Below are 14116 nucleotides of genomic sequence, written 5' to 3'. Positions count from 1 at the left end.
ACCCAATTTATCTTAAACAAACAAACAGGATTTTACAAACCATGATTGCTGGTATAGGTCCTTAAAACCTTACATAATTACACAAAAATATTTACACACACACACACACACACACAAATTCTCTTTTGCCTAATACCCTCGCACTGCTTTCATTAATTTTTTTTTACACAACTGTATTCAGATTACATTCCCATCTTGTACAATCAGAGACAGTCAAGTTTCTTTAGTGATTTTGATTAAATCATATTTACAAACCATTTCTGTGGGAAAAGGGCCCATTTTCCTTCAGAATAACTGTAAAGAAAAACTGGGGATAAAAACAGTGGTGATAGTAGCCACCTGACCCCCTTGTATAATTTGTTTAACTACCAGGGTTCCACCTAATATGACTGTACCGAGTTGAACATATATTTACATAGCTGGATTTTATTATCAAACCAAAAACTTCTTTCTTATGACACCACAACTGTTACTCTTTAACATCTTCACAACCGTTACTTTTTAACATTTCCACAACTCCCAACTGTTTACTTCCCTTCAAATTCCCTCCAAACTCTAGCATTAATTTCTGCCAAAGCTACTTGTAACTCTTCACTCACTTTAAATCACTTACTTCTGAATTCAATTCTTTAAGGTGGTACATTTTGCCTGTAACCTCTGCGACACAGCTGCCTTACTCTGTGCTTCCTTTAATTTGGGATTATTTAAAAAGGCAGTAAAACATTTGTCTCCATGGTCACCCATGGATCTTTTGCTCCAAAAATTTAAATGGAATCCAGCAGACTTCTGTCATGCTTTGTCCAAAAAAACTTTTCACTAAGTATCCAAAGTACCCTCCATTAAAACTTCAGAAAACCGAAAGTGTGAGAGAGGTGGGTGGGGTAGAAAGCAACCGATTAACCCTGTGAGGTTAGTTTGAAGTACAGGCTGTCAGTTAAAACAGTTGAGAACCCTTACCCCTAGATTTTTGTCCCTGCTCTGGGAGAAGAGTGAGGGTTGTTACCTGTTCCTGCAAACCCTGAATTTGTTCCCCCAGTGTCTGTTTCTTTTGTTTGCACCTCAAGTGAGTTGCAGGAGTGCCTTTCTCCGTTGCAGTCAACTGCTTCCAAGCACCTCCATGAGCTAACTGGCTCACTATCTGCTTTTCACTTTGAAATATTTTGTTTCTTCATTCCCATACAACCAAGTCGCAGCTCCCCTCTCTTAAGATGGTCTGTTAACTCTGCTTCTGACTCCAAACCCTGTTTTGCAAAATTATCTTTAGCCACTCCTAACTCTAATTTACAATCCTCCAGTTGCCTTTGCTGGAGTAGCACTGAACTTGAAAGATTACTGGCAGCCTCCCATAATGCTGTCTTTACTTCAAACCTCTTACAAGTGGACTTAACTGCCTCCTTTCCCTGGAAGGCATCCTGTCCCCATGGGCACAGACCTCATTCTGCTACCCATTTACCAAGGAGGGTGGGCTCCTCAGCCAGCCCCCATCCCTCTGTGTCCCCAACACCGTCCCATCTCCTTTTTAATCTCATCCCAGATTGATCCCATCTTGCAAGGCCCCACAACTACCATCATGAGAGTCTGCCATACCCCTCCAAACAGCTGCACAGACAGTTGGGGACTTACATGGCTGCTACTTACCTGTCCAGCATGATGTATCCGAGTAACAGCACCAAGATGTTAGAGGGCTTTCCCTTCACCCTCTCCCCTGGTTCTTGTCATGCAGACAGAAAGCAGAAGACCAGAAGTCTGAAGAGCAGGCAATTCAATGTTTATTGGGGTTAGTTCCAAGCAAGCATATTCATAGCTGTACACACCAGCAGAGTCTGTTTCCTAGTGTTCCGTTCCCAGCTCTGACGCCGCAGACCCTTTACCTCATATCCATCTTCCCAGCTCTGAGCCTTGCCTGTGTCCCCGTTCCCCATTCCCATTTCCTCCAACCTGCAGTGCACACCCCTAGTCACACTCCTTACAACTTACGATCCTTTTCCATTTTTGAGAGTCATGAGTTGGGGTCTTCGTCCCACCGCTTTTGTACCCCATGGAGGGTAAGGAGTGAGGTTGTGTTCTGGCCAAGGCCAAGTCTTTCTTCGGCTTTTAGTGTTTCTTATGCCTTCCGCCCAGCCCTCCTTGCTCCTCCTAACTGGTTGCTTGACCTTGCCTTGAGATAAGGAGTTGAGGCAGTCTAAGTGTGCGGTCATATATTACATTCCCACCATGCCCAGAAACACTTTAGCTGTATCCCTTATCTTTTCCCATTGTACTAAAAGCCCCATCTAGTTGTGGGAAATGCAACAGTCTCTTTGTTCATTGTTCTTCACACATATTAGTATAAGATAGGAGTATCAGAGCATCAAACCCAAAATTCTATCTCAGGCTGGCAGACAAGCCTATATACTAACAAAGAGGCTCCGGGTGGTGAAGATCCCAGTAAAGACACCCCCCACCCCCATCTCCCCTTCCAGCCAAGCCTGGCTCATGTTCAGCAACGATCCGGATACAAAATAGCAGGAACTTCCAATTTAAGAGACAAGTTAAAGCCAAATCTGAACATTGTTCAGCTGTGCTCATCAAAATAGATCACAGTGCCATCTGCTCCTTGCCATTATAGTAACACAAAGGCAGTAGCAGTAGCAGAAGAGTAGTAGTAATGGTTGCTTCAACCTGTTTCTCTTTGAGGCACTATCTAAAAATCGGAGATGTTTAAAAAGAACGTGCACAGAAAGGAGACATCAGTTTTTCAAGCTGGTGGTATGTGGACAAATAACGCTTGAGAACCACTGCACTAGTTCCTATAGTGTGTGTTAAGCAGAAAGTCAGACTAGGATCACAGAGGTCCCTTCTGGCCTTAGAATCTATTAATCTATTGTACATGATTATTTACATACACACACATTTGTGCCACTTGTTTCTTCTATACAAGTGTTCTTGACACTCTAGCTTCTGTTAAACCAGAGCAGACAGAAACCTAAATCCATTACTACATCAGAGTGCATTTTTGCACCTGTGATATTAATTACAATACACAGACTTATTAGTGTTTTTTGATTTACCCAAGTATGATTGCTTACTCAGTGCACACCTTCGGTTTCATAAAGCTGTATTTTTGTATGTTATGTATGGAACTAATTATTTTCAAAACCACACAAAGCATATTCACTACCTCATCCCTCGTTTTGGAGAATTACCCAGTTCTTTGCTCACCAACTTTTCAACTGCTAGATATATTAGCCCACCATATTATCTAAAGGCTAGAAATGAGATGAAAAATAGGGAATATTGACACTGTGATGGTCGTTATTTTACAGATACAGAGAAAATGGCTGCATGTGGCTTTTTGAGAAACCATTCAAAATTGAGAGCATAAATTATGCTAAGGAATTTTTAAAATCACTTATTGCTTTCAGTGTATTCATCCATCTGTTTTTCATTATATTTGCTATTGATGTTTCTATGAGAAAGTAGTAGTGGGAAAGAAAGAAGAATTATGCGGTCAGTGAAAAGTAGAGCATACCAGAATGACACAATGAGGGAAGCAGAGCTGTTAATACAGAATGAATTTAGAAGATCCTAGCCCTCTATTCAAGGATTAAAGTAGTGCAGGGTGGATCCAGCTTTAAACATTTTCTACTACAATGTAGAGCTCCACAGTTGTTGGCATTAGTTTCCTTGGGAGTTCCATGCCATCATAAGGGGAATCTCTCTCGGTCTCCAATGGTATTTCAGTAATGTTACTACAGTATTATGCAATAAGATGCACTTGTATATAAAAAAAACTAGTTCACATTTTTGTAATTCAACTGAGGAAAAAAGTCACTGATCTTAATTCATAATTATTTATGTGCATGGATCATAAGCTATATAAAGTATGTGGATTATTACATATACCTCTAATGCATTTAAAACATACATATATATTGAAAATATTGAATAGTACTAGACCCAAGACTGACCCCTGCAGGACCCACTAGATATGCTCTCCCAGTTCGACAGCAAACCATTGATAACTACTCTGAGTACAGTCTTTCAGACATCTGTTCACTCACCATATAATAATTTCATGTACACCACATTTTCCTAGTTTTCGTATTAGAATGTCATGTGGGACTGTGTCAAAAGCCTTACTAAAAAATAACATACTGACTCCCTCCTATCCTCTAGGCCAGCAACCCTGTCAAAGAAGGAAATTAGGTTGGGTTGGCATGATTTGTTCTTGACAAATCCATGCTGGCTATTTCTTGTAACCCTATTATCCCCCAGATGCTTACAAATTGATTAATAATTTGTTCCAATATCTTTCCGGGTATCAAAGTTAGGCTGACTATAATTCCCCAGGTTCTCTTTTTCATTAAGCATTAAACACCTCCATTTTCTTGGTGTCATTAGTCATTAGCCCTCCATTTAACCCTGGGGATTCCCCTGGGAAGTTGTCTGGGCAACCACACAGACTTTGGCTTGCTGTGAGTCCAGACTTCACCTTGTCTCCTTATCCTGGTCTCTGATCCCAGCCTGATTCCGACCCTGACTCTTGACTCCTGATTCCAGCCTCGTACTACCTCTGACCTCCGGTCTCTGACCATGGCCTGACTGACTCTTGCTTACTGAACCTGGCTCTTGGGATTCCTCCAACTCCTGCTCAGTGACATGCAGACCCCAGACCATCTATGACTGCTAGGTCAGACTGCCTATGCCCAGTCCCTTATACCAGCTGTGCGTGGGGCTCAGGCTTTAAAAAACATGCAGGCTCTGAGTGGCTGGTGAGATGAATGCAGCTGGAAGACAAGGGAGTTAGCCAGTAGAGAAAGGCAGGGAGGTAGGGTTGTGTTATTTTTTCCCCTTTCCTTAACTTGCAGGTACCCGACAAAGAAGAGACCACAGTGGGAGGAAAACAACATGTTGCCAGTGCCACTTCCTCTGCCTGCACCGTGGGACTCCCACCAAACAGGCATCCTGACCCTGGAGGCTTCCACCCAGGCCCTGGTCTTGACTTGCTAGGAATATGGACTGCATGTTCCCATTGACGGAAGCCAGGCAGGGGGAACCACGTGGAGTGAGAAGTGTCTGTTGTTGGAGTTCTTCAGGAAACAGGTAAGAGAGCTGCAGGAGGAGGGGGCTCATCTGCATAACATCCAGCAGCACAAGGACTTGGATAGGACGCACATGGAAACATCTGGGTTGAAGGATGCTAGCCGACTACAGATGAATACACTGGCATTAGAAGACAAAGGAAAACCAGCTGCTCTATGGGCAGAAGACTAGTTGCTGGCCACCTTGGCCAGAAGAGAGTGGTCCACCAATCACCCAGGTCCCCCATCCATCTCTGTCAAGGACCAGTAGGCTGTATTGGCAACAGGAGGTGAAGAGCAAACCCCAGTTGCAGAGAAGGAGGGGTCATCTGTTCCTAAGACTTGGAGCCTCATGATCACTGCACGCAAGAGGAGGAGGCATAGGGTGCTGGTGCTTGGGGACTCCCTTTTGAAGGGCAATCGAGGCATCCATCTGCCAACTTGATGTATGTCCCAGGAGATGTGCTGCCTGCATTGAGCCTGCATCCAAGAGGTTACAGAAAGGTTGCTGAGGTTCATCAGTCTGCCTGACCACTACTCCATGGGGCTCATCCAGATGGGCACTAATGATACTGCCTTATAGGATGTCGAGCAGATCAGTAGTGACTACAGGGCTCTGGGAGTGAGGGAGAAGGAGTCAGGGGCTCAGGTGATGTTCTAGTCTGTCCTCCAGGTTGAAGGTAAGGGTCCAGGCAGGGACATGCACATCCTGGAGATTAATGCATGGCTGTGCAGATGGTATTGATGGGAGGGCTTCAGCTTCCTCAACCATGGGATGCTGGTCCAGGAAGGATGTGTTTTGAAAAGACCTGGGGTCCACCTGACTAAGAAGGGGAAGAGCATCTTCTCATTGACTTACCAACCTAGTGAGGAGGGCTTTAAACTAGGTTCAAAGAGCCCACAGCTAAGCATAAAGAGAGACAACCTTAACAGAAGGCTAGATGTTGGGAGGTAGAGGTAAGAGAAGGCAGCATGGAAAATTACAATAGGTTCAAAAGAGCAACAAGAGGGAAATCAGCGGGGGAGTCTGCTCAGCATCTTAGATGTCTATACACAAATGCAAGGAGTATGAGGAATAAAGAGGAAGAAATTGAACTTAACTGTCATCACAGAGACTTGGTGGGACAAATCTCATGACTAGAATATTGGTATAGAGGAGCATAGCCTGTTTAGAAGGGCAGGCAGGAAAAAAAGGGAAGAAGGGGGTCACATTATACATCACAAATATATACACTTGTTCTGAGGTCCAGAAGAAGGTGAAAGGCAGACCAGTTCAGAATCTCTGGGTAAAGATAAAAGGGGAAAAAATAAGGGTGACATTTAGTAGGGAACTACTGTAGACCACCAAATCAGAAAGACGCGCTGGATGAGGCATTTCTAGAACAAACAACAGAAATATCCAAAACACAAGATGTGGTTGTAATGGGAGACTTTAATTACCCAGGCAGACATCTGTTGGAAAAGTTATATGACAACACAACACCAAGTTTCCAATAAGTTCTTGGAATGCATTGGGGATAACTTTTTGTTCCAGAAAGGGAATGAAGCAACAAGGGAAACAGCCATTTTAGACTTGATTCTGACCAACAGCAAGAATTTGGTTGTGAATTTGAAGGTGGAAGGCAATTTGGGTAAAAGTGATCATAAAATGTTAGATTTCATTATTTTAAGGAAAGGAAGGAAAGAGAGCAGCAGAATAAGGACAATGGATTTTTTTTAAAAAAAAGCAGACTTTGACAAACTCAAAACTGGCAGGTAAGGTCTGTTGGAAAAAAATCTAAGAGATAAAGGAGTTCAGGAGAGCTGGCTGTTTCTCAAAGAGACAGTATTAAAGGCACAGCTGGCAAACTATCCTGATGTAAAGGAAAGATAGGAAGAACAGTAAGAGGCCAATATAGCTTTATCAGAAAGCCTTTAATGACCTGAAAATCAAAAAGGAATCCTATAAAAAGTGGAGATGGACAAATTGCTAAGGAGGAGTACAAAAGGATATAGCCCATGTACATGGGGACAAAATCAGAAAGGTGAAGGCACAAAAAAGGTACATCTAACATGGGACATAAAGAGCAATAAAAACACGTTCTTTAAACGCATTAGGAACAAGGGAAAGATGAAGGAAAGTGTAGGTCCTTTACTTAGCATGGAAGGCAAGCTAATAACCTATGATATCAAGAAGGCTGAGGTGTTTTAATGCCTAGTTTGCTTCAGTCTTCAATAAAAGGGATCATGGTGACCAGATACTCAACACAATTAATATTAACAACAAGGGGGAAGGAACGCAAAATAGGGAAAGAACAGGTTAAAGATAAGTTAGATGTATTCAAGTTGGCATGGCCTGATGAAATTCATTCTAGGGTACTTAATGAACTAGCTGAAGCAATCTCAGAATCATTATCTTTGAGAACTCCTGGAGGATGGGTGAGGTCCCAGAAGACTGGAGAAGGGCAAACATAGTAACTATGTTTAAAAAGGGGGGAAAAAGAGGACTCATGGAATTATAGACTAGACTAGTCAGCCTAACTTTGATACCTGGAAAGATACTGGAAGAAATTATTAAATCAATTTGTAAGCACCTAGAGGAAAATACAGACGCTCCCTGACTTGCGCAATCGTTCTGTTCCGGAAAGCCTTGCGTAACTCGAATTTTGTGCAAGTCGGAAACATATACCCAAATGTTACACGAAAAACACAAACAAAAAAACATCCCCTCCTATTTCTAGCTTATGGAACCTTTTCTGTAAGTGTGAATTTCCGTAAGTTGGGTCTTGCGTAACCCGGGAAGCATCTGTAGGGTTATAAGGAATAGCTAGCGTGGATTTGTCAAGAACAAACCATGCCAAACCAACCTAATTTCCTTCTTTGACAGGATTACTGGTGTAGTGGATGGGAGGAAGCAGTAGGTGTATCTTGATTTTAGTAAGGCTTTTTGACACAGTACTACATGACATTCTAATATGCAAACTAGGGAAATGTGGTCTAGATTAAATTACTATAAGATGAATGCACAACTCGTTGAAAGACTATATTCAAAGAGTAGTTAATGGTTTGCTGTCAGACTGGGAGGATGTATCTAGTGAGGTCTAACATTGGTCAGTACTGGGTCCAGTACTATTCAGTGTGTTTACTAATGACTTGAATAATGGAGTGGGGAGTACGCTTACAAAATGTATGGATGACACCAAACTGGGAGGGGTTGTAAGCACTTTTGGAGGACAGGATTAGAACTCAAAACAACCTTGAGAAATTGGAGAATTGGTCTGAAATCAACAAAATGAAATTAAAGATAGTTAAGTGCAAAGTACTATACATAAGAAGGAAAAATCAAATATACAACTCCAAAATGGGAATAGCTGGCTAGGTGCTGGTTCCTCTGAAAAAGATATGGGGATTTTAGTGGATCACAAGTTGCATATGAGTCAATAGTGTGACACAGTTGGTAAAAGGCTAATATCATTCTGGGGTGTATTAACAGGAATGTCGTATGTAAGACATAGGAGGTAACTGTCCTGATCTACTTAGCACTAGTGAGGCCGGCCTCAGCTAGAGTATTGTGTCCAAATCCGGGTGCCACTCTTTAGTAAAGATGTGGACAAACTGGAGAGTCCATAGGATAGCAACAAAAGTGCTAAATGGTTTAGAAAACCTGACCTAAGAAGAAAAGTTAAAAAACTGGACGTTTAATCTTAAGAAAAGACAACTGAGGGGGAACCTGATAACAGTCTTCAAAATGTTAAGGGCTGTTATAAAGAGGATAGTGATCAATTGTTCTCCATGTCCACTGAAGGTAGGACAAGAAATAATGGGCTTAATCTGCAGCAAGGAAGACGTAGGTTAGATATAAGAAAAAACTCTTACTGTAAGGGTAGTTAAACTCTGGAATAGGCTACCAAGGGAGCTTGTGGAATCCCCATCATTGGAAATTTTTAAGAACAAATTAGACAAACACCTGTTAGGGATCATCTAGGTTTACTTGGTCTTGCCTCAGCACAGGGGGCTGGACTTGGTGAGTTTGAGGTCCCTTCAAGGCCTACATTTCTGTGATCCATGAACAAAGGTCCATTTAACTGCTGGAGGACAAGAGGACCATGTCACAATAGGCATAGCCACCAGTTGCCCTACCCAGGCCATCTGGGTTGGGATTGGTCCCACTTCAAGATGTTGTTATAGACTGCGATGGGGTGTCCACCCCACACAGGACTGGAAGGAGTTAAGGATTTTAGGTAGGCCTATTAACTCCAAAGGCTGCACCTGAAGGGAGAGCCAGGGAACTAACTGCAAGCTGGTTCAGCTGGGCAGGAATAGGTGGGGCCTATAAAACCAGGTAGCTGACAACAGAGAAGGGCTGCTGCTGGAAAAGAGCAGTCACTCCCTGGGAAGAGGGAAGAGTGTTTGGAGGCTGCAGAGACTTGTAGGCTGCAGTCACTCCCTAGGAAGAGGATTGGAGCTGGTACACCCAGAGAAATCAGGGAAACCAGAAGTGTAGGAAGCAGTCCAGGGAAGGAGCAGTGAGGGCTAGGAGAGGAAAGCCCAGACTGCTGGGTGTAGGGTCCCTGGACTGGAATCCAAAGTAGTGGGCTGACCTGGGTTCCCCTACCAGCCACTGAGGGCATGGCATAGACTGGCAAGGCTGTGAACAGGAAGACTGCCTAGGTCACTGTGGGAGAGAGAGACAATTGAAGGACTGTACCCCCGAAGTGGGGAAATGCTGAGTGACCTAGCTGGAGGACTGAGTCACGAAGAGGACGCTGCAGTTCCGGGGATGAGAGGAGCTTCAGACCTGAGAGAGAGAGACAGTGCATCAGCGTGCAACCACGGAAAGGGACGTCGACCTTGAGAGCTAATCCCCACAGTGACAGGGAAGAGGCAGCAGACAAGTGGTGCATGGAAAACCCCGTGACACAGACTTTATTGATGCGGTGACAGAGGGGCTGAGGTAAAAGAACAGATGTTCGGGACTCTTTCCTTTTGAAGACAAGGACCTGTTCCTGCTCTAGACAAAGACCCAATGAACCAAACGGTCAAAGCATGCCACAGGACATGAGGGGCAAAACTTGTGCAAGAGGAACGTAGACAGTTGTGTGGGTGAATTGGAAGAGCCACAGTGGCCTACATCTCCAGAGTTCCACCTCCTGAGCCAAGTCCCACTGATGGTGGGAAACCATTGGTGTTCTCTAATTTACATCTTGAGCAACAAAATGAGTATGCCTTCTATCTAGAGCGTTTATGAAGAAAGGGATAGCTCTTGTAGACTGAGAGGTAATAAGACCAGAATTTTCTACCTGACTGCCATGCTTTGAACTATGAGACCTCCAGCAGGTGCTGGAAGGTTTGCCCAGATACCCATACCCTGCATAGTCAGAAAAGATTTACTGAGGCTGTCCCATGAAATACCAGTGGTGGGACACCTGGCCATGAAAAAATGCTCACCTGTCTCTTGCCTTACTACTTTTGGCTGAGGATCCACAAGGAGGTAAGAGGCATCCCGTCTGACTGCCAATTAGTGGCCCTGAAGTGGGTAAAACCAGCCCCATTAGCTTCCCTTCTGTTGGTTCAAATGGTACTTCCATGAGTAGGAATAGACCTTGGAAGCAGAACAGAAAAATGTTCTGCTGCATATGAGGACATTCTGGTCATGATAGACTATGCCACTCATTACCCAGAAGCCATTCCCCTTCAAACCACAGTCCAGGTGATAGCATTGGAATTTAAGATATTTGTGATGGTAGGACTACCTAGGGAGATTTTAATTGACCAGGGTGTGAATTTTACCTCCAGACTGATGAAAGTAGTATGCAACTTACTGTGAACTAAGAACTTACCTCTGCGTATCACCCCCAGACCAACGCCCTAGCTGAGAGGTTCAATCTGACCCTAGAGGGAATGATCAAGCACTTCATTAAGACTGACTGCTGCTGAGAGCTGCTTTTCTCCCCTCACCTTCTGTTCACGATATAATAAGACTCAAGGGCCTCAATGAGTTTCACCTCCTTTGAGCTTCTCTGTGGTCCCCAGCTGAGGGACATGATGAGCTTAGTGAAAGAGGACTGAGAGGCACAGGCCAATTCTTAATATGGTACAGTATATTCTACAACTTAGGGACCACTTGAAGGTTTCTCACGACTTTGCACAGCAGAACCTATAAAGAGCCCAGGTGATCCAAGAACAGGTTCCTATACCAAAGGAGCCAGATTAAGCGAGTTCAAGCCTGGTGAGCAGGTACTAGTACTGTTACTCACCTGGGAATCTAATTTATTAGCAAAATAGCAGGGCCCATTTGAGAGTACCCAGAAGGTCAGGCCAGTGCTGAGTTTCGGCAGTCAGACTGGAAGAAGGAAAAACAAATCATATCAATCTATTAAAAGCCTGGACAGCCAAAGAATGGTTCCTTACAGCCCCATATTTCTATAAACCAGAACTAGGACCATAAATACCAATGCCTGTTACAGGCTCAGAGGTCCAACTAGGTGAACGCTTGACCCCCAGGCAACAAAGGCAGGCTGGGCTCTTGGTAAGCAAGTTCAATACCATCTTCTCAGAGAGGCTGGGACAAACAAGTCTGATGTTCTACTGGGCCAGAGAAAGTGGTGTGGGAACCAGGTCCTTGAAAGACAAGTTGAGAAGATGCGAAGGTTAGGGGTTGTTGTGGAATCTCAAAGTGTCCAACAGTTCTGGTCCCCAAACCCACCCACTTAGTCAGATTCTGCATAGACTTCTGTTAAGTGAACAAGTCTAATGCCAACCCTATGTCTCACCTGGAGCAAGCCTGGTGTATAACAACATTAGATCTGACCATAGATATTGGCAAATCCCCCTGACAAGAGCACCTTGGGAGAAGACATCCTAGGGACTATGAATTTACAGCCAGGGCCTTCAGCCTACATGGTACAGCAGCCCTTTTCCAACACTTAATGCATAAGATCCTATGACCACATACCAATTATGTGGCTGCCTACTTAGAGAATGAAGTCATCTTCAGCCAGGACTGGGAGACACAGAGAAAGTCATAGTTGTTTTACACTCCTTAAAGGCTGCCAGACTGACAGTGAACCCAGCCAAATATGCTATCATCAAGAAAGAGACCCAATACCTAGGGTACTTCCTGGGAGATGGGGCAATCAGACCCATAATTGATAAAGTGCAGGCCTTGAGAGGCTGTCCATACCCATGACCAAAAAACAGGTATGGGCTTTTTTAGGCCTAGCAAACTATTCTAGAAAATTGGTACTGATGTTTTCCACACTAGTGGCACCCCTTACAGAACTAAGGGCTCCAGCCCCTGAAAGGTACATCACACTGCCAAATGCCCAAGTAGCTTTACAAAAAATTAAAGAGATTCTATGTAGTTAACTGGTTTTATGAACTCCAGACTTTGAGAGGCTCTTCATACTCCAGACATCATCACAGGGGTGATGCTGTCCCAAGAACATGACAAGGAGGAACCATCAGGTGTTATACTTGAACTGCAAGTTACTTCCTCATGAACGAGCCTATGCGATATTCCAAAAGGAGTGTCTCACAATGAAGTAGGCCACTCAGACACTATGCTACTATCAGCTAGGCAACTGCTGTGGATTAGTGACCAAACATGCTCTGCTGAAATGGCTGAACCATATGAAGGACACATATTGAAAGAGAGGAGGTCTGTCATGGGGTCTATACACCCCATGCTGATTTGGCAGCCAAAGGGTTAAGGAAGCGACTGCCTGCCTGCTCAGCCAGCGCTGACTGGCAGGCCAACTGCAGCTGAGAGGATAAAAGGGCTGCAAGGCAGGTGAGGGGGCAGCTGCTAGAGAAGCAGAGGTATTGTAGAGAGATGATCCCTCCAGCACACTGGTGAGACGCTACCAGACAAATCAATACTCCAAAAAAGAGAGAAGCAGGACAAGAAGCTGAGGAAGTCTACAGAGAAGGAGCAGTAGCAAGTAGCTCAAGGAACTGATAAGGACGAGCTCTGGCTGTTCCAAACAAGAATCCTGAGCTGGAACCCAATGGATTGGGCAGGCCTAGGTTCCTCCTACCTACTCCATCCAAAGACTTTTGGAGAAGGAAGTCCTAAACCCAGGCCACAGAACTTCCAACTCCCCATTTTCCTGAAGTGGACAGTGACTATTAAGGATCTGGCCAGAGGGCTGGGTCACAACAAGGATTTAAATGCAGAGTTGGAACCAGATTGGTGTAGCTCCCCATGTCGCTGTGTGGGACCACGAATAGACAAATACCATTCTGTTTTTTAATCAGAATGTCATGTGGTGTCAAGTCAAATAACTTACAGGTGTCTAAGCATATTACATCAACACTATTACCTTTATCAACGTAACTTGTAATCTCATAAAAGAAACATATCAAGTTAGTTTGACAGGATTTATTTTCCATAAACCCATGTTGACTGGCATTAGTTATGTTGCCTTGCTTTCATTCTTCATTCATTGCGTCCCATATCAGCTGCTCCATTATCTTGCCTAGGATCAATGTCAGACTGACAGGCCTATTGTTACCCAGGTCATCCTGTTCACCCTTTTTAAATAGTAGCACAACATTAGCTTTCTTCCAGTCTTCTGGAACTTCCACAGTGTTCCAAGATTTACTGAGAGGCAACGTTAGTGGTTCAGCGAGCTCCATAGCCACCTGTTTTAAAACTCTTAGTAGCTACTCTTTAACATCCTCCTGAGATAACACACTTTCCATTCCACAGGTATCACCAAATGATGAGACTTCATCTGTTCCCCACTCCCCCAACTACAGAACAGAGATTCATTAAAAAGTTCTGCCTTTTCTGCACAGTTACTGATAATTCTACCACTTTCATCTAGTAATGGACTGTCACAGGGTAGCTGGTCTCTGTGTTTCGACTGAGCCCAGCTCCCCTGAACTGGAGCTGCCTGAGCCTAATCCAGGCCTGGGCTACACCTGGGCCTATAAAGCATGAACTGCCCCACCCCACCCCCTCACTTAATTTTGCCTCCGTTTGCTCATCTAAAATGGGGATACTACTACTTGATTGTCAGAGGCAGTGTGCAGGTTAATTCATTAACATGTGTGGAGGGTGCTAATAT

The 14116-nt window shown here is 44.0% G+C and overlaps 1 protein-coding gene across 1 annotated transcript in view; it reads left to right on the top strand.

The window, feature by feature from the left end:
• Positions 1–5064: 5064 nt before the first annotated feature.
• Positions 5065–14116, top strand: part of AKR1D1 (aldo-keto reductase family 1 member D1) — a 95982-nt gene continuing 86930 nt past the window's right edge. Inside the window, exon 1 of the mRNA XM_074949676.1 lies at positions 5065–5085. The gene's annotated coding sequence lies outside the window, so the exon portion shown is untranslated. The remainder of the gene's footprint in view (positions 5086–14116) is intronic.

The sequence above is a fragment of the Natator depressus genome, chromosome 1, assembly GCF_965152275.1.
Source record: "Natator depressus isolate rNatDep1 chromosome 1, rNatDep2.hap1, whole genome shotgun sequence".
Taxonomy (NCBI): domain Eukaryota; kingdom Metazoa; phylum Chordata; order Testudines; family Cheloniidae; genus Natator; species Natator depressus.
The sequence above is the reverse complement of the archived record's forward strand: the minus strand, read 5'-3'. Positions and strand labels throughout refer to the sequence as shown.